The sequence below is a fragment of the Vicugna pacos genome, chromosome 13, assembly GCF_048564905.1.
Source record: "Vicugna pacos chromosome 13, VicPac4, whole genome shotgun sequence".
Taxonomy (NCBI): Eukaryota; Metazoa; Chordata; class Mammalia; order Artiodactyla; family Camelidae; genus Vicugna; species Vicugna pacos.
The window spans coordinates 56,828,952-56,849,394 of NC_132999.1; the positions used below are offsets into that span (position 1 = coordinate 56,828,952).

The 20,443-nt window shown below is 39.1% G+C and overlaps 1 long non-coding RNA gene across 1 annotated transcript; it reads right to left on the reverse strand.

Moving 5' to 3' along the window:
* Window positions 1–37: 37 nt before the first annotated feature.
* Window positions 38–6,912, reverse strand: LOC140700974 (uncharacterized). The gene is made up of 3 exons (XR_012079741.1): window positions 6,850–6,912; window positions 2,211–2,257; window positions 38–173 (listed from the first exon to the last, which is right to left on the reverse strand). It is a non-coding gene; the product is annotated as an uncharacterized lncRNA (long non-coding RNA).
* Between the last annotated feature and the right edge of the window lie 13,531 nt (window positions 6,913–20,443).

A 20,443-nucleotide genomic window follows, 5' to 3' on the forward strand; every position in this document is an offset into this window, starting at 1 on the left:
GAGGGAGGAACGCAGAGCCAGGAAGGAACGCTCGCGCGCTTGGCCTGGGCGCGCAGGCGCGTTGCCTCGCAGAGAGCGGGCAGCGGGGTAGGCGCTGTGTCAGGCCTGGGGCGCGAAGCGTGCGGAGGCGAGGACGGCCTCCAACCCCTCAAGCTGGGGTTCCAGGCGCCGGCCTGAGGGAAGAAAAGAGAGAAAGGGGGTTGGTGTTGACAGGGCTGCGTGTCAAAGCGGCTGCCAAAGTCTCCTAAGAGAGAGGACCCCTTGCTCTCTCACCCTACGACCAGTTTCTGGCCGTTTCTGAGCCCTTGGATCCGCGCCTGCTCTGTAAAGTGTCAAAACAAGGCCGCGCTTCTCACCACCCAGCTAAGCTGTGACGGCTTAAAAACTCACCCTTCCAAAGAATCATTAGCTGGTAACATTAAGCAACTTTATTTTATATAGGGTCTTGCGAAACCTTTTGCAAGATCTCTTTGCTGATCGTTACAGTATACCAGGAATAGAATTGAACTGAGACGGTTGTGTGTCTGGTAGTGTCTCTCTCAGAGAATTTACTATAATTTAATATCGAAGCAGAGGGAGAGATTAGACCTCCGGCCTTCCCAGGTCTAAGGGCTTTTAAATTTAAAACCTGTAGTTGAACTTTTTAATTTACAGAATCCTGGGGAAAACCCACAAAATTAAGGCTACAGTATTGAGTCCAGAAAAATGGATTTTAGAACAGTCAACAACTCAATTTTCTTTTCCATTTTTAATCCACAGGAATATAACATCAGAGGTGTGGTGCTTTGGGTACAGACCAGATTTTAAATACTTATTTCATTCACTGTCTCCTTAAATACAAGCCAATATATCATCAAACCGTGCTATTTGTTTTGGGGGTGGGGGGTTGGGGAGTTTTTTTAAATTAAAGTATAGCTTTATACAATGTGTGTTAGTTTGTAGTGTACAGCATATTGATTCAGTTATACTTATGTATAATCTTTTTCATAGTCTTTATCATCCTTAAGTTATTACAAGATACTGAATATAGTTCCACGTGCCAAAAAGTAAGACGTTGTTTTTCAAACTGTTATTTTGAATTAGAAAATATGGTCACTATAATAAACGGCACTAATACCTGGGGGTCACCTATGCATAATTAAACTGTTTCTTTTATTTCACAGACGGTAAAGCTTCAAGTAGTTTTTGTTTGTTTGTTTGCCATGTAGTCTAACACAAGCTTCTTAATGATGTGTCAGAGAGTATAAAACTGAGAGTCACATTAACTTTTCTTGTATTTGGTTTAATAGTCTTATCGTACTTAATAAACTTGATCTCAGCAGGTATGATCAATTGATCTCTTCCCTCTTCTCTCAGGATGTCAGAAGGCTAAGTAAGTTCCCATCTTACACAGTTGCAGCAATTACAGTACAAGATGTGCTAGCTCAGGAGATAACCTTAACCTCCATTGAAACAATTTTTGGAGTTTTGACAAGTTACTTCTAAAAATTCTAGATTCTGAGCCAGGTAATTTGATTTTTTTTCCTATGCTATTTTTCTGGCTTATGTTTACATTTTCTATGTCAACATGCTCCCCCTCCCCTTTTCTATTTTTACTGTTCGGAGCATTTCAGTAAGAGACAGATAGAGAAAGAGGTGGTGGAGAAAATTTAGAAAAAGCACCACCACAATAGTGGCACTCATTCATAATTCAGTTAAGGTACTTAGTCCCACTCTAGAGGCTGACGTCTTCATGCAAATCAGAGTCATTAAGTGATATGGAGATTTTTGTTCTTGAAAGTATTATGGAATTGATTCCTTAGTAAAAGTAAAAGCAAATCAACCTACATTCAGATGTAAGATTAGCTGTTTACATTTGGCTATTTCTCTGTCACAACAACTATCTCAGAAAGAGGGTCAGGCCAGCACACTGTTCCCTAAACTCATAAACTATATAGTTCTGTATATATGGCTGCAGTTAGGGTTGGACTGACTTGCATTTTTCCACAAAGCATGAATTTCAACATGAGCAACCAAAATTTGAAACACATTTAAAAATATTGTGTAAACTATTCATTTAAAACCTAACAGCTCGAATTAGCTAAATCCTCTTGGTGTCACCAGGAAGAAAAGAAGCGGCTCAGCTCAATTGCATTAAAAGGGACAACTGACAAAGAAGAGGATTCAGAAAATAGCATCTTGCAATTAGAGAAATAAAGAGCATATCTCACCATGAATGCAGCCTTCAGTTAAAATCATACTGAAGAAAATTCAAGAGCTGAAAAAAAAGCGGGCCTTTTAGAGCAAAATCATTAGAGACTAGTTACAGTAATTATTAAATGTGGTATTTTGTATCCATCTATGACCCCTACAGAACAAAAAAAGGATAAGCTAAAACAGAATAAGAACCAACTAAGAGGTATTTATACCTTCCCCATTGCATAAGAATGAGGAGACATTAAATGACAATTAAAAGCAACATGTTTACCAACTAAATTTTTTTTAAATGTAGTTCTCTTAGATTATCCTAAATGTCTTGTTTCGGGAGTGCTGTTTCCCCATATAAGAAACAGAGTAGATATGTAAAACTTTATTTGAGGGACAAAGTCATTTGCAAATACTTTCAAGCCCCTCACCTTTTGGGAGGCAGCAGAAGAACAATTGTGGTAGAAAATTACTAGAATGCAAATTGCTAAGCAAAGTTGAGTTAAAGTTCTCCTAAAGACCTTTAGAGATGGCAAGATATCAAAAAGATGATGAGCAAATGCCAAATTAAGATAATATTTCTCATCTTACCAGAGATTCATCAAATAACTGAAAAAGAGTCTCTGTTTAATAATATAAGGCTAGAGAAATCCCATTAAACATCATTGATAGCACCTCACACTCAGAGTCTCTTGAAGTGTTACTTTCATGAAAATACTTGTTTTCAAAATTAGGTGCACTAAAAATAGCAAGCAAGGTATTCATTTTAGGTACCTGGGTTTTTAAAAATCTGACATACACTTCTCAAAAGAGATTCTCAGTTTATAAAATGTCAATACATCAGCCTAAATAGACATGCAGATTACTTGAGTAAAACAAATTTTAATTCTGTTTAAATTTTTAATGTGTTCCCATGATGCCAAAAAAATTTATTCTAATTTCAATTAGGCAGGTTCATTTGAAGGAAAAAAAATAGCTTACACGTAGAGGCTGAATTCAACTGAGCAATTCAAGTGGGAATTCTATTCATCTCTCCAAAAGTTAATATTTATAGGTTAAAAGTAATGTCCATGCTCCTTACTAATTCTTTCAGCATAACACAGTTTGACCTTGAACTTTGGGGGATGACGCTGAAAAACACTGATGGTATGAGTAAGAGACATTATAGTATAATGGAAGTACCCCTAGGTTAAGAGCCAAAAATTCCAGTTCCAATTTAGTCACTTGCTATATGGCCTAGGCAAACCAATTAAATTCTCAAAGTCTTAATACTCTTATCTGCAAAATGGGGATTCATATATCTATTTCTCTACCTAGTAATGTTGCTGGAAGTATCAAATGAGATAATGTATATAAAAGTATTTGGAAGTAACACACCATAAAAATAATATGAATATTTCTAAATCAACTGCTAATTTCATATTAATATCAAAAATAAGCTTAGTTGAAGTTAAAAACATACCATTATCAATTTATAACATTTTCAGGATTATAGGCAGGACTTACAGTCAAATCAATATGCAGTGATTGCACATCAAGTACGAAGTTCCTTGTACTTTTTTGCTGACTTTTTCTATTGCCAAACTCTTAATAACAACAAAACTGATAAGTACGTGCCCTTTGCACAGCTGTAAACCAAGTGGAGGATTCTCTCAGTGTTTTTCATTTTTATTGGCAATGTATCAGGAAACACTGGGAAAACTTTTCTCTCTCTGTCCTTGTTACAAATATTTACAAGGGCAGAATTTCTTCATAAGCGTTTATTTTTGTGTTTTCAGTAGAAAGGCAACCCACTCTTATTCTTTGATTTTTAAATTTATTTTAACAATAATTGATGCTCACTGAAAAAGATAAAAAAGTAGGGTGTGATCACTTCTTTCATCCATGATAAATGGATGGTGAAGTGAATTTCCTCATTGAGTATTAATGATAATTCAGAAAAGTGACATTAAAGCAGAGCCATTAAAGGGGAATTAAAATAGATGTGTTTTTAATCAGGTCTTCTGTTTCACACTGTGAGGAGCTTCTGTATTTAACATGCTAGACGTGTTCAAAGAATTCAGTCATGTGTAATGGAAGCCCAGTTGGGGAAAGCATCTGAGCCTCAAACTCAGGCTTTGAATGCTAATCTAGCCACTAGAGCAGATAAATTTCGTATCACCATTTAAACAGGAGGACAGAATAGTTACCAGATATTTAACAAGAATTTGATTACCAATTAAGTTCCACACTATTAAAATTAAACTGTTTCATGAGAAAACAGACACTTAAAAGATAAACACTTGTTCCTAAAGGCATCATGTAAAAATATATTAAGTAGCTCTAAAATGATCAAAGTCCCAGCCACAGGAGAACTTGACGATACTAACAAACTCTTATTATTAGAATCAGAGTTTGTTTTTTCTTTTCCAAAACAGAAAATAAAACAGACAACACTACTATATTATCTTCAAAGAGTGTTTGACACCTTGCTAGTTCTGAGGGTCAAAGGGTGAAAAAGACATACTAGTCTATTAACAGACTTATTTTGATATAGCAGGCTCACTCTGGTGAAATTATACATACATAAATGATCAAAACTCCAATCAGCTGAACTGTAATAGCTAGCTAGTCCTTCTCTGAATCATTCTTTCAGCATAACACTTCATAATCTACTAGTCAACTCTCCAAGAAAGCTAAATAATTTATTCCAAATTGTTTCTGGTTTCCAGAAATGAATATAATGGCTGATATTTTCTTTAAAAAAAAATCAATTCTTATGTTTCTACCATTTCCTTGGAAAGTTGCTAAAATAGTAACTTCCCTCTATGAGGAAATACTGCTAATACACCTTTGTGAAAACAACTTATTAATGTTTACAACATTTAATACAAATAGACCAGAAGGATACTTGCAAATACTAATCATGTTTGTGCCTACATGGTAGAATTTAAATTTTTTAAAAAGTTCTTAATTATCTGTATTTTCTAAACTTTTCTTTGGTCATCATGTATTGCTTTTATGGTTAGAAAAAAGTTATAATAAAATGAGTTGGAAGTCACATCTGGGTTACTTTATTTAAGGGTGCCTCTGAAATATTGATTACTTGACTACGTTAAATCAACATATTTATGTTAACAGATCTCATGTGAACAAAACATTATTATTCTCTATGTTAATTCAGAGAGTTCATTCAACCTTTTAAAACTCTGCTAATCCTCATGTGAGAAAAAACTTAACCTCTTCACTATAAATGATATACATTAGCCAAAACACCGCAGGTCTAAGAGATTTTCACTTAAACAAGAAGTAAGCAGAATATAATGCAAATCAAGGCTACTGATTAATTCAGAGAAGACTATCAAAGTGCACTTGATGGAATCTCAAAAATTATAATACCAAATAAAACATGTTCAGTAACTTGTTACATGTGTACTGAAGTTTTCAGACTTAGGGTTTTAAGCTCCTTTACTGCTCCTCTGAAAGGCCTTGCTGTAGTTTTAAGAACTAAAAAACTCATGAACTGGCTTAAAATATGTTTGAAAACTTTCTATTTTAACTCAATTATTGCTATTTAATATTAACGCTTCTTTAAATCACATAACTGCCTCATTATTTTGCCATTAATCCTCAAAATGGTGATGACTGCTAATTTTATATACTATTCCATAATTAAGACACTTGAAACCTTTGGCTTAAAATAAAACCACCTTCTATTTAAAGACTAAGTAGAACATGATGCATTTCTGAATTAAATGCTGGAGTTACTTTAAATTTATATTTATATTTAAACAGTTAAATTTCAGTCTTTGATACAGCAGATAATATAATTTTTTCAGGCCATATACTACAAAAGTCCTGGGAAGCATCCCTTACACTTCTATTTGTAAAATATTTTGTCTAGAAAGCATTTGCCTTGTCTACGGCCATACCACCCTGAATGCACCCATCTCATCTAAAATGCATTTGCCTCAAGATAACTCTTTGAAGATGCTACATTAACTTAATATAGTTTGTCTGAGAAAACAGAACCATCAAGTCATAAAGATTTCACTGCATACTGTTAGCTGGTAGGAGGGGCCCGCAGGGAGATGAAATAATAAAAAGAGGTTGTGTTTTCCCCACCTCCACAAGATAATTTAAACACACACCCAAGCATAAACCCTTTACTTTAAAAAAGAAATTCAACCTAAAAGTGGCTTTAAGCCAAGTTATTTTTGTTCTTCATAGTTTTCAACTTAAATATATTGTTTCCCTCAAGGTCACCTTTCCTGAGATTCTAATTATTAGGCAGCACATATGAACTTTGATTTTATGCCTCTTTAAAATTGCAAAACGTACATACTCAAAATTTTCTTCCCCTTATTTAGTAGCGTTATCCTAACTGTAGGAACATTGTCCTTAAAGACTCTCCTTAACCATAAATTGTTAAGACAGAATCTTTAAAAAATATTCTGCAAATTCAAGGGACTGTTGATCAGGTCATTTCCAAGTCTCAAATGACAGTACAGCCTTGTTAGCAGGGGGGGAAACCCGATTGCTTGCTAGTACTTTAACAGCCTCCTGATAGCTAAGAATTCCCGTAAGGAATCTGGCACCAGCTCAAAATTCCCACCAGGAAAAAAAATATCTCCCTTCGATAGGACTCACTGAGTGGCTCTGCCCAGTACGATGACCTGGACTGACCTCGGACTCGGCGTGGTCAACGGCGCACTAGCACCTGCGGGCGAGTTAGCAGGTGCTCACGACCACAAAATGCCAAATTGCAACTGCCACGTCAGTCTTTAGGAGCCCCCAAGGTGTCTTCTTCGGAAACAATCTCCCTCTTTTAAACCTTCTATTTCTGAGGATCTGAAGGTACGTTACGCACTAATAGGCAGGCAATTACTCCACCAGGGAAAGGAAAGTACTTCAAAAGGCAGGGTGGCAAGGAAATAAAGCTCTGACTGGAGAAGTGGCAAGCCTCTACGCCCTGCCAAGGAGACCTTAATTAACCTTATGGATTTCAAAAACAGGGTTGGTTGGAAGTGGATTACATAGCAAGGTAACGAGCTTGGGTGGGGGAGGGGTTGGGTTTTTTTAAGAACCCACAATCCTGGCTGTACTCTCCATCACACTCCTAAAGGAAGAAGATAGGAGAGAACAATAGGCACCTTAAGAAAGAGTAAATGCAGTTACTATGGTTACCACGCTCGGAGCTCAATTCTGCAAACGGAAACAAAAACGGTAAGCCAAGGCCCCTTCTTTGTCTGCATCCACACACGGAGGACCAACCCAAAGGCCAGCCGCGCCAGCTCGGGACAGGCTGGTGTCAAGGACCAAGGGCAGTGTTCCCACTAAAGGATACCTTTATTTTGGCTTAGTGAGCAACAACTGCAGGCAGTGCCTGATGGAAGCCAGCCCGGCCATCACCCACTCCTCCGGCCAGGGCTGTTTCCCCTAGTTTGGAGAAGGCTCTAACACACTCCAGTCCCTGATTCCAACCAGGAGACATTCTAAACATGGCGCAGGCAGGAATGGAAGGGGGCCAACGAGCCACAGTCCAACTTCAGCCCTTAAGACACAAAGGGAAGGGCAATCTTCCAGGAAACCCGTGGGAGGTAATTAATAACCCCTCAAGAGGCGACAGCTTCCCTGAGTGGCAGTAGAGGATACAGTGAGGAGGGCATAACCAAGGTGCTCAGACGCTCTTCACATTAAAGGCGCCGCCACAAGCTGCACGGAAAAACAGCACCGCCAAGACAACCCAGTGCGCAAGCGCACAGAGCAGCGACTCCATCGCTTTGGGCCTGCCCCTCCCCCTTCTCTCAAAGGCCAGGGGAGTTGGTCCAAGGCGCTTGCGCAAGGATGGAAAGTTGGGGGAGGGGAGAAAAACCTGTTCCCTTCATTGTGAGAGAGAACCGCCCCGCCGGGTGAGCGCGCCCGCGCGCTCACGTACCACTCTCACACGCGCGTGCTGAGCTTGTCGCCCGGTGCGTCACGCATGCTCCGGGAGAGAGGCGGTGTTGGAGCTTGTGGCTTTTTGCTGAGTTTCCCTGAGAAGTTTCTGGAAGGACGGAGCCCAAGGGAAGCTGGGGGATGGGGAACGCAGGGAAGCGAACGTTTAAGAGAAATAAAAGCGAAAAATATAAAGCACTCCGCAACCACTGCTTCCATCCATCAACCCAGGACCAAAGCAAAGCCCAAGCCCACCGAAACCCTCACTCCAGGAAAAAGCATGGCGACCGCGGCAGCTGCTCCTTCTTCTGCCAATGCCCAGCCCCCAAGACCCCTCACCATAGAGAGAAGGGAGAGGGCAGGAGGACCCATGAAAAGTCTCATGCTCACTGGATGTTTGCACGGATTGAAAGCCGACAGTTCGCGCTCTGGAGCTGCCTGCGCACTGGGGGCTCTTCTCTGTGCCCGCCAGTGTGGGCTCAGTGCTTTGGGATTCCACGTGGCTGATGAAGGACTGGTCTGGAGTTTCGGCCCCTGGCGCCTTAATTTCCTCTCCTTTGGTGGGGCTCTCTTGGATCCCCTCTTTCCTGTCTTCTCTTTGGTGACCTGGAGCTAAATCTCCAAGTGTGGAGACCCTAAGAAAGAGACGCTCCCTCCCCGCACCCAGCAGAGTCAGAGTCAAGTCCTAGGTGGACCAGGGTCGCCAGGCAGGTGTGCCTAGGCCCAGTTCTTCCCATTTTGTACCCATTTAGGTAAGAGCCTCCTTAAGAGGAGGCCATTTGGAAGCACAAAGGCGCCCGGTCGTTTGGACTGGTGGCGGTGCTGCCCCGGAAGGCTGGGTTTCTCCACATGGCTACGGGGAGACGCACCAGGGCCCCGACTACCAACAGAAAGCTCGGGCTGGCGTTCCTACGCTGGGGGGGAGGCGTCCGCGGCGCCTTTTATTTCTCCGCCAGCGCCCGCCTGGGGACTGGCCGAGCTGCCATTTTGTGGCGTGGCCGCCATTTCGCATGGTCGTGGGGGAGGGGCCGGCGACCTGGCGCGAGCCGCCGCGGAAGTGAAGGCGGGCGCGTCCCCTTTGTTCTTTGCCTCTGGGCTCAAAGCTGGGCTCGGGCTCCACTGCGACCCGCCCCGGACACGCGCTTAGTGCGCACGGCGTGGGAACCTCTGAAAAGCTCCGAGGGGCGTGCACGAAGTACCAATTACTTTCTACCCTCCACCCAAGTCTTCAAAAGTGGGATTTCTCACCCCCACCCTTGTAACGTGAAAGGGATCGATTTTAAGAGGCAGTGCTTAGACTGAACCGTGGGAAGCTGTCATTTCACCCCGGGAATACAGGCGCTTTCTGCAGCCTTGTGCTGCTGGACGTAGTAAACCTGCTGGAATGCCGTGCCGTGAGCCGCAGAGGAGCAGTGCAAATAGTTAACTGCAGAGCGGGAGACCCAACAAAAGATGCTAAGCGCCAGTGTAACCGAGAAGTCGGGCTCTTTAAAAAAAAAAAAAAAAGTGGTGTCTTTCAAGCGCTGTCAGCCGTCGGAGAAGCGAGACGTTGCTTTTCATTGGCTGGCTCTGAAGCACGCCCTGCACAACTATTTTCAGATCAGGTTTTATAGCCCATTATTTATATCTGAGCTATAAACTGGAACAATAGGTTGGAATATCTTATTTCTGTCTGTTGAGAACATCTTCCATTTAACTTCTTTTTAAAATCCCTTATGAGTATGTAAATAACAGAGTGACTCAATAAAGTCTCTATTATGTGCCTTGCAGTGTCATTTCAAATCCTGAAAGAGCTATTGTTTTTCTGATTTCAAGGGAAATATTTAAATGTGAATCTTGGCATTTTAATCTTAACTTTGCGACGCGAATCAACAAAGCCAGGAAATTCAAGAGTAACGCTGCTAAATTTTTCTTGTAGTCTTGCTTTTTGTGCAAGGTATTTTCGTTTAATTTTTTTTAAGGTTTTTTTTTTTTTTTCTTCCACAGCAGCATGAGTTCATAGCCGAGCCAGCCTTTTCTGGCTCAAGTTTTTTGGTGTCACACCTACAGTAGGGTTTTGTTTTTTTCTTTTACTATGTATAATTATAGGGGGTTGGTTATCTGTTTCAGTAATAGGGGGGGTTGAGTTATAATGATAGGATGAAAATATAAAAAATGTATTTGTTGTTGAGAGAACAGATCAGGGCTTGATGGCTTCCAGATGAAAGAACTAAGGAGTGGCTGTTAGATTCCCAAATTTGTTTCAGTTCCAGTATGACTAAAAGTACTGCATTGAGATTTGATTTTTTTTTATAGTCAAGATTCTGTAAAGCACAATACTGTACATTCTTTTGGTGGTGAGAGCCTCAAAATGTACTATTTTTAAATGCTGTTACTTTTTGCCTGCACAACCAAAATTAAATACTGTGAAACTGTAATTGTATTGAGGAATTAGAATGTTATCCTAATAATGCAAACAAAATGTCATGTCCCATATTAGCCACACAGATGAAATTCAGAGAATGAGTGCACAACGCTTCCTTCACTTTGTAGAGATGTAGAGGTATCTGTTAAAACAATTCTAATTCCTAGAATTTGATTTAATTTGTAAAAACAAGTACTTGCTTCACACCTTTAGCTACTGCATTTGACACAAAAAGCACACTCTTTGTTGCACAAGAATGTTTGCCATTAATATTTTCTTACGAGTAGGTGGTATCTTGCACTCTTCACCTCTCTCTTACAATCAATATCATACATTGACAAAGCAATTGAACAGAAATTTAGGAATAACCCTCTTTTTCATCCTACTGTTGGCCTCAAAACATTTTCCAACTTCTTAGGCCAAAAAGCCCAAACACTATATGAAACAGGTGAACTTTAAACATGCAGGGAGCTCTGTTCAGATAAACAGATTATGAATTCTCACAGCCTCATGATCTGCCCCAGGAGGGAAAATATGTTGGTATATGTAGTCCTAGGTCTCTTCAGTTTGTCAAACCAGGCAGGACTAGTAAATTATAGAATTATCGAACCATTGTTCCTGTAGTTTTTCTTTCTCATTCTTAAACTGAGATTCTGAGTTAATCTGTATCATTTTGTGTCCCCTAACAGAGATAAGGTGTTACCAAAACTTTTGATTTTACCCAGATCGTTGACAGTCAGTGTGGAATTGAAGTGGTATGTGCTAGGCCCCTTTGGCTCATGCGTTTGATTTTGTTTATTTTTTGGCATTTGGTGAAGCTTGTGTGTAACTTCTCTTAAAAATATAGAGAAACATTAAATATTAAATATCTCTATTTCAGGAAAGGACAGCTTTTTATGCCAAACTCTGGCACAAGAGGGAATTTAAAACAATAATAGCCTTTTCCTGGAAAAGATAAATGAGTTCCTTTAAATATGGGAAGTTCTTCAAAATATTTTTGGCAGTAGTTAAGCACTCCCACATGCTGTAATAGTCTTTTCCCCTCTGAGGCAAAACTCAGAAGTTCAGCACTTCAGAAATACTGGAGTTCAAAGAACAAATTCTTGCAGCCAATGGTATGTTTCTTAGAAAAATAGAAATACATCTATTAAAAAGTGCTTCTGCTTCAATAAATAAAATAAAGTAAAATTCTAAGCTCAAAAAAAAAAAATGCTTCTGAACAATCCAACATTTGTTTGTCCTGCCAGAGTAAAAATTGTCATCCCTAAAACAAGATTCTATCCTGACAGTTTTACAGATTACATGAAACCTGTAGGTTTATCTTTCTGGAATCACAGTTTAAATGGCCTGGTTAGACAATACAGCAAAAAGACTTCTAAAAGTCAATCTTTTTATTTGCTTAACAAATAATTTTTGAGCCTCAACCTTGTTCCAGATCCTATTCCGGGTACTTAAGATACATTGCTGATTAAAACAAATCCCTGTAATCATGGAGCTTACTGGGGAGGAGAGAATGAATATAATATAAAGGAAAATAAAAAGAGCAGTAAGTACTGCAGGGAAATATAGAGAAGGATAAGAAAAAGGAAGCATGTTTTGTCATGTTAAGTAGGGTAATCAGGGTAGGCCTCATTAAGAAAGTATTTAAGACTTGAAGGAGCTAAAACAAATTTTTCTTCTGTATAGCAGCACAGGGAACTATATTCAATATCTTGTAATAACCTTTAATGAGAAAGAATATGAAAACGAATATATATATATATGTATATGCATGATTGGGACATTGTACTGTACACCAGAAATTGACACATTGTAACTGTACTTCAATAACAATTTTTTTAATTAAAAAAAATTAAAAGGCACACATAATATTAAAAAAAAAAAAAAGCTTGCAGGAGCTAAGGGAGCAAACTCTGCGAATATCTAGGGAAAAGTCTCCAGGGAGAGGGAACAGCAAGTGCAAAGGCCATCAGTTAGGTACATGACTGGCACATGAAAAATAGCAAGAAACCAGTGTGGCTGAAACTATGAGCAAGAGGGAGAGTACAAGAGATGATGTACACCCAGGAGGAAGGAGAGTAGGAGGCAGATCTGTAGAACCTGGTAGGCCATAGGCTTTGGCTTTAACTTGGTGTGGAGGTGTTGCATGATATGACTTAGGTTTTGAGAAGTATTGAGAATAAGAGACCAAGGATAGAAGCAGGAGCCCAGAAGGAGGCTCTTTCAGTAATCCAAATGAAAAATGGGAACTTCAATGACTAAGGGATCCTGGATACATTCAGAAGGTAAATTCAAGAGGACTTTTTGGTGAATTGAATATAGAGTTGATAAAAAGAGGAGTCAAGGATGAGCCTGAGGTTTTTAACCTGGACAACTAGGAAGATCAAGCTGCAATCAACTGAAATAGGGAACACTGGATAGAACTATTTTCCAGGCGAATATTAAGAGTTTGGTTTTGGACGTGTTCAATTTGAAGTATTTATTAGATAATTCAAGCGGAAACATTAGATAGGCTGTTTGATATGAGTAGTTCAGGAGGAAGTTCTGAAGACATGTATTATATCTGTAATACATAATCTCATGTGAGTATATCAGGGAGTTGTCAGCATATAAATGGCATTCAAAGTCTGAAACTGAATGACATCACTGAGGGAGTCAGTGTTGACGTAGAAGGAAAGACCCAGGAAAGCCCTGAGGCACTTCTCACTTAAGAGATCTCCGATGAAAGGAACTTGCAGAGCAACCTGAGTAGGAACAAACCAATTAAGTAGGAGGAAAACCAAGAGAGGAGCAGTGTCCCAGAAGTCAGGTGAAGAAAGTATTTGAAGGAGGCAATGATCAACTGTGGAATGCTGCTGAGAGGTTATGATGAGGCCTGAGAACTGACCCTTGGAGCAACCTGGAGGTCCTTGGTGATCCTGACACGAGCAGTTTTGGTGGAGCAGAGTGGGCAGAAGCTTGGTTAGACTGGACTGAAGAAAACAAAATTAGTCTGAAGTCTAACCTTTGGAAAAGTACTACAGTAGACTTGGAGGGAAAGATGCCAGAGACTATGATGGTATAAAGTATCAAAAGTTTCAGAAAGTTCCTAGATCAGTTCTCAGAAACTCAAAACCTTTAATAAGCTTCTGGAAGAACGTAACAATTTGCTTCTAGCCTTGTATCTGTTACATAATGATACGAATAATACAGGATTTCTTTGAGAAAGAATACTATCCTATAAAATCTGCAAATTCTGAATGTGGAACTTGGAAGAATTTGGTTAGTAGGACAAATAATCTAGCAGAGACATTTTCCTGGAATTTATTTATGCATCAGTGCTCACCAGTCATCGGAGGCGATTCAGCGAGTCATGCAGTGGTTAGAGATGGAACAAAGCAGACTTTACCCTGGTTTCTCAAGCGTAAACTTCAATAATCACTGATGACTTTGCAGCTTTTCTTGGACTTCCTGTAAAGGTATTAGAATAATGATAACAAACTGACTCCATCACAAAAAAATGGCAATGCCCTAGAAGTTAAGTGCCCGGAAGTTTCCTTTTAACAAGTTTTCTCTACCTGTCATATTGGAGCCTGCTCTTGTTCCACAAATCCCCCAAAACAGTTAACTAGTTTGGCTACATGCTTTATTTGAAAATGTATTTATCATCCTGGGTTCAAGTTCCACCTTCAGAATCCTGTGCACTGATACAGACATTAACATTTTTAGCTTCAATTGTATTACCTTGTCATTCCTTATTGGAGCATGCAAAATGCAAAGTATTACGTATATTTTATCCTGAAACATTTATACTTAATAATTGTTGAAACAATCTTTATTTTGAAGTATTTATCAATTTGGATGAAGCCTAGCATCTTATGTAGTTAAGTTTGTATTTTCTAATTACTCATGAAATATTGTTCCCTCCAGCTTAGAGAGAATAGTTTTCAACTGTTTCCCCTTGTACCAGGGCACACTATACTTTTTATTTTTTATTTTGAGGGGGGAGGTAATTACTTACTTATTTTTAGAGAAGGTGCTGGGGATTGAACCCAGGACCTTGTGTATGCAAAGCACGCACTCTACCACTTAAGCTATACCCTCCTCCCCAGGACACACTATACTTTTATCAGTTCATACTGGTAAGTGATTAACTGATTCATTTAGGGGTTGAGGAAGCCTGTCTCCCTAAAATGGGATAGCAGTATTCCAGGGATTCTGATACATCTGCTTTGTGGGATTTTTCTCATACCTCCTGAGAATCACTGATGTGGGACTTAAAAGATAACTGAGGAACAAAAGACCACTTCCTTAACAAACCAGTTAGTTGACTTGAGATGTATTTCTGACGGTATGAGCGCGTCAGTTGCTGGTGTGGAGGATATGTCATGAAAATTTGACTTCCTTGAGAGGTCCAAGAATACTATTTTTTTTTAAATGGTTTGTATCTCACTTCTTACTTTGAAAAAGTATAGCATCCAATATATTGGAGAAATTGAAACTATTTGTACAACGATCATGCTGGAGGTTTCTAACCATTGGTTGTAATTCTGCCTTTCGAAGAAATATAAAACCAGTTTTGTTTTTTGGTGACCAGTTCCTCTGAATATTTGAGCTTACTTATCTTTGTGTGAAACAGTCCTAGTTCATTTATAAGAAATACTTACTTGACTTAGAAATGAGAGAATGGGAGGAATTTGCTGCAAAAGGAGAGCAGAAAAATGGAGCGAAAGCTGGTGAAGGGTGAGAGGCTGGAGGAATGCAATTGAGAGACATTTGTTTTTAAGTGGAAGAAAATTACAATACTTTTTTTTTTTAAACAACATTACTGATGCAGTAGAGAATTGCCGTGTGTGGGAGAGAGGTGACTTGCATATGTGAAGGAATTGGCTTTAGATGGGAGTATAAAATAGTTCATCTTGTGAAAGACGGAAGCCGGAATGAATGGGAGAAAATGCTGGTGAGTAGATGTGGTTGAGCAAGTCTATACAAGGAATACCACTAATGTACTAAGAGACAGAGTTGAGATAAGTAGGTTATCTGGGCTTTTTCGACTGAGGATGGGAATAATGATCCAGTACATCAGTCAAAAGGTTTTGGATTTACTCTCTATGCTCTTGGGCAAGTCACAAACATTTTTGTTGTTTGTGCTCTTGGTATCTCTTATTTTCGACTGAATGGTCATTATCTAAAAGAGTGTCTGGCAAACAGTGGTCATTCAATAAATATTCATTGAATTAATTTTCAGAAATTAATCTATTAAATAACTATACTACATATGCTGTATCTACCCCACAGGGTTGTTCCCAAGACCCAGTAAAATGAGAGAATGGATGTAAGAGTGCTTTATAATCTGAGAAATGCTATTCAAATCTAAGATATTATGTTAGGAAGAGTTGGAGTAAAGTCCACAAAGTTTTTGACTCCTAAATGAGAAACACGATATAAATATGGAAACAGAGTCACTGTTAAGTTGGATTTTTTTCCCTTTGAGGGATATACCAAGACCTAAAGTTTCTGTCTACTGGTTTGAAACTGAGAGATGGAATACATTATATAAAATAGGATTTGACCTTATAAACCATGCAACACTACAGAACAGGCAAAAAACCAAAACCGTCTCAGTCAATTAGTTTTATGTGAATGTCATAAATTAAATTCCAAGTTACGTTTACAATACTGGGCACATGAGTGGTATAATACCTCTCTTATTCTTTTCTTCTTTGTTTTGTTTTCTGGTAGATCATAATTTCCAACATAAATACAGTTTTGGAGTTGTGGATTTACTTTTCTAGGTAACAGAATAAAGTTTTACATTTATAGATGTTTCTGCTGAGGATTTCTTAACATATCCCAAATACATTGGACTATTTTCATGGTAAGTTTATATGGTCTTCCCATATATTAGAGGACTATTTTGGACCAAAGTTCTGGCTAAAAATAAAATCAGGAAAAAAAATCCCATTCAGTGCATTTCCATTCTCTTGTCATTCTAAGGACTAAAGTACCTAATATACTTAATTGCTAGAGTTGGAAAGCAATTTCCTTTACGCTGAAGTTTTATTCCTGGGAGAAGCCCTAATCTTTGGTCCTGATGGAATACCTGCATGGAGAGTCAGTCAACTCATGCCATGATTTTCAATTTTTCATCATTATCACTGGCGATTAGATATTACATAATTAACCGAGGTCATATAAGAGGATTCAGTGGAGCAATTTAGGATTAAATTTAGAAATTAGACATTAGGAACACACTGGGATTCCCATTAAGTGTTTTTGAGTATTGCAGTATGGGGATGCTTAATTAGGCTACCAGCCTCGTTCCTGTGGTTACCCAGCACCCGGCCTTTTAGGATTACTTAGAAAAAAATACTCAGTTCTCAGAAAATCTCAAAAGTTAAGCTCAGGCTGAGGAAAAAATTTGCTGAGTAATACAATTTCTTGTAAAGACAGAAGTGCCATACGTGTTTTTCTAATTAGCCCCACCAGATTTATTCTAGGCATGATTATGAAGCTAATCTCTGGGGATTTGTGCATTCTCAGTGAAATTTCCCTACACCATCTGATGTGCTAGTCCGCCTGTACAGATTTCCCGTGGCCCAGTTCTGGGTCACATTGAAGGATTGTGCCACCTGGTCTTAACCTACTTTTTCCCTCTGCCACCTCAGTAAACAACAACCGTGGTGACACCCACAACACATATCTGCCCTCACAGTAACGCCAGCCCATCTTTCATCTTGCACAGGGCGCCTTTTAATCTGAGGGATCTCAAAGCCCATTGCAAACATTAATTATACTTCATAAATACTTCATTGATACTAGGCTGCAAGCCTCACTAGCCACACTTTATGATTAGACACCCCCAAAATGAAGAGATCGAACCTCTTCATCAGCCCACTCAGAACGAAGACAAATCTGGGTCATGAGCACAGCTCTACTGCCTACCTAAAACTGTCCCTAAGGCTCTCAGAGAACTCATTTCCTCTTCATATTCCCCTATACTCAGAAAATAGGGTTTTTGGTTTTTTTTTTTTTTAATGCGTGGGTGCTTTTCTCTGAAATACCTACCTTTTTTTCGCTGCCGATTTGGCTTCTGTTCTTTGACTTGTAGCTAGATATGGAGATGTTCTGTGTTTGAACTCACCTTTGGCAACTGGTCCAAAAAAAAATGAAAATGTCTTACATTTACACTAGTATGTATGCATGTCATCATCAAAAGCAAGTCAGGCCTGGGGGGAGGCTTTATTATTTAATGTAATATACTCAAAATACTATTTCAACATGCAGTCAACATAAAAACTATTAATACTTTTTTTTGCTATATTATACTTCAATATTCAGTGTGTATTTTTAAAAATAATTCTACTCAGGGGGGAGGGTATAGCTCAAGTGGTAGAGCGCATGCTTAGCATGCATGGGGTCCTGGGTTCAATCCCCAGTACCACCTCTAAAAATAAACAAACCTAATTACCTCCCCCCAAAATAAAAAATAATTAAGTAATACAATAATAAATAAGTAAAGTCTTTTTTAAAATCTTTATTTTAAAAAAGCAATTCAGGTCCCTTTTGACCTGCTTTCTTTTTTCCCTTTTTTCCCCCCTTCTTTTCCTTTTTTTTTCCTCCAAGGACAGAACAATGCATTGATTCTATTTTAGTTATCACTTGGATAAGAGGTTGCATTCTGGAGTCACCTTAGCCAGTGCTGCCCCCTCCAGGTTACAGACGCAGCCGCCCCTACTAAAACCTAGATTAGGCCTGTGTGTGAGACGCTTAGATAGGCACATAAAAGGACTGAACGGTCATTGTCATGATAAAGAGAAGCTTTTGCTTACCTGCTTTTTTTGTGATAGTGTAGCAAAAAGAACACTTAACAGGGCACCAGAGAGGACTCACTTCAGCCACCGGTGGTCTGTGTGATCTCAGGCCCATCATTTTCTCTCTTAGTGCCCTAGTTCCCTCCCACAGGACGGGAACTACTGGTCTAGTACAGGGGTCAGCCAGTTTTTTCTGTAAAAGGCCAACTAATACTATTTGGGACTTGGTGGACCATTTAGTTACTGTGGCAATTCTGTCGTTGTAGCTCAAAAGCTGCCACAGCCAAAAATGTAAGCAGACGAGTGTGGAGGTGTTCCATAGAAACTTTCTAACAGATGCTGAGCTTGGAGTTTCACATGATATTCACGTCATGAAGCGTTATTCTTCTTTCAAAAATTTTTTTAACCATTTAGAAATGTAGAAACCAGGGGGTAGTTGTATAGCTCAAGTGGTAGAGCGCATGCCTGGCATGCACAAGGTCCTGAGTTCAATCCCCAGTACCTCCTCCAAAAATAAATAAATAAATAAATAAACCTAATTACCTTCCTCTCCCGGCCAAAAAAAAAAAAAAGTAAAAAAAAAATGTAGAAACCATTTTTAGCTCCCAGGCTATAGGAAAAAACAAACAAAACAAACATAAAACAACAAAACAAAACAAAACAAAAACAGGCAATGAGCGAGATATGGCCCAGGACTAAAGTTTGGATAATCTGAGAGCTGTTCCAATACAATCTTCTACAATTTAAAAAGTTGACTTAACTATAGCTCTTTTTTATTTTTTTTTCTTGGAGGATGACCTAGTACATGCTTATTCAGTGGGATATGTGGGGCGTTAGAAGACATCTTGCCGCTAAAAAGATTTCTGCCAGCCTCACACTGGTCAACTCAAATATTAGCAGCTCTGCTTCTGGGGTTGCGCTGCCCAAGACAGTCCAAGCTACAGGTGGTACTGTGTACTTGAAATGTGGCTGGTCCACACTGAGTGTCCTATATGTATAATGTGCATACCAGATCCTGAAGACTTAGAACATAAACTATCTCATTAATGTTTTATATACGGCATATGTTTTAAAAAATATTTTTGATATATTGAATTTTTTTTTGGTGGGAGGAGGTAATTGGGTTTACTGATTTATTTGCTTTTAGAGAAGGTACTGGGGATTGAACTCAGGACCTTGTGCATGCTAAGCATGCACTCTACCACTTAAGCTATACCCTCCTCCCGATATATGGAAATTTTTATATTAAAATTAACTTTATCTGTCTCTTTTTAAAAAAAATGTTTTTTGTCCAACTATTTTATTTTTATTTAATTTTTGGGAGGAGGTAATTTGGTTTATTTACTTTTTTATTATTTTTATTTTTGGGGGGAGGTAATTAGGTTTTTCTTTTTTAAATTTACTTATGTTTTTTAATGGAGGTACTGAGGATTGAATCCAGGACCTCTTGCATGCTAAGCATACACTCTGTCACTGAGCTATACCCTCCCCCATTATCTGTCCCTTTTTAATTATTAAATGTGGGTACTAAAACATTTTAAATTACATGTTTGGCTCACATTATATTCTTACTGAAGAGCACTGCTCCAGAAGTTTACCTGTTTCATTGATTTAAGACTTGTCCCACGTTCAAGGAGGGAGGGAAATAGCTCAGTAGTAGGGCTTAGTGTGCATTGTCCTGGGCCCAGTCCCCAGTACCTCCATTACACAAAAAAGCAAAAAGATTTGTCCCATACTCAAATGCAATATGCTTGCATTTGCAAAAATACATTTAACTTTATCGTCATTGTGTGTGTCTGGAAATGGAAGGTGGGGAGTCAAGATATGACTAAATAAATAAAGTTGGGGTGAAATAAGGCAGAAACAAGCACTTTCTTAGAGTTCTGCCCCTAACATTCTGGGGTTCAGGTGACAGTCTTCTTTAAGGAACAAGCACTCATTTGGAAGTCAGGATAAGTGGGTCTCAGCTTAGCCTGCAGCTCACTAGATCAAGCGTGAGCCATTTCACTAAGTTTCCTCCTCTGCAATATGAGGATAAAAACCGCCCTGCATACCTCACAGAACTAAGAGTGTGTGTGAGAGCTCGTGAGCTCCATGATGCCCCGACAGTGTCCAGAACGCAAGTGGCATTGACCTTGTTGGATTA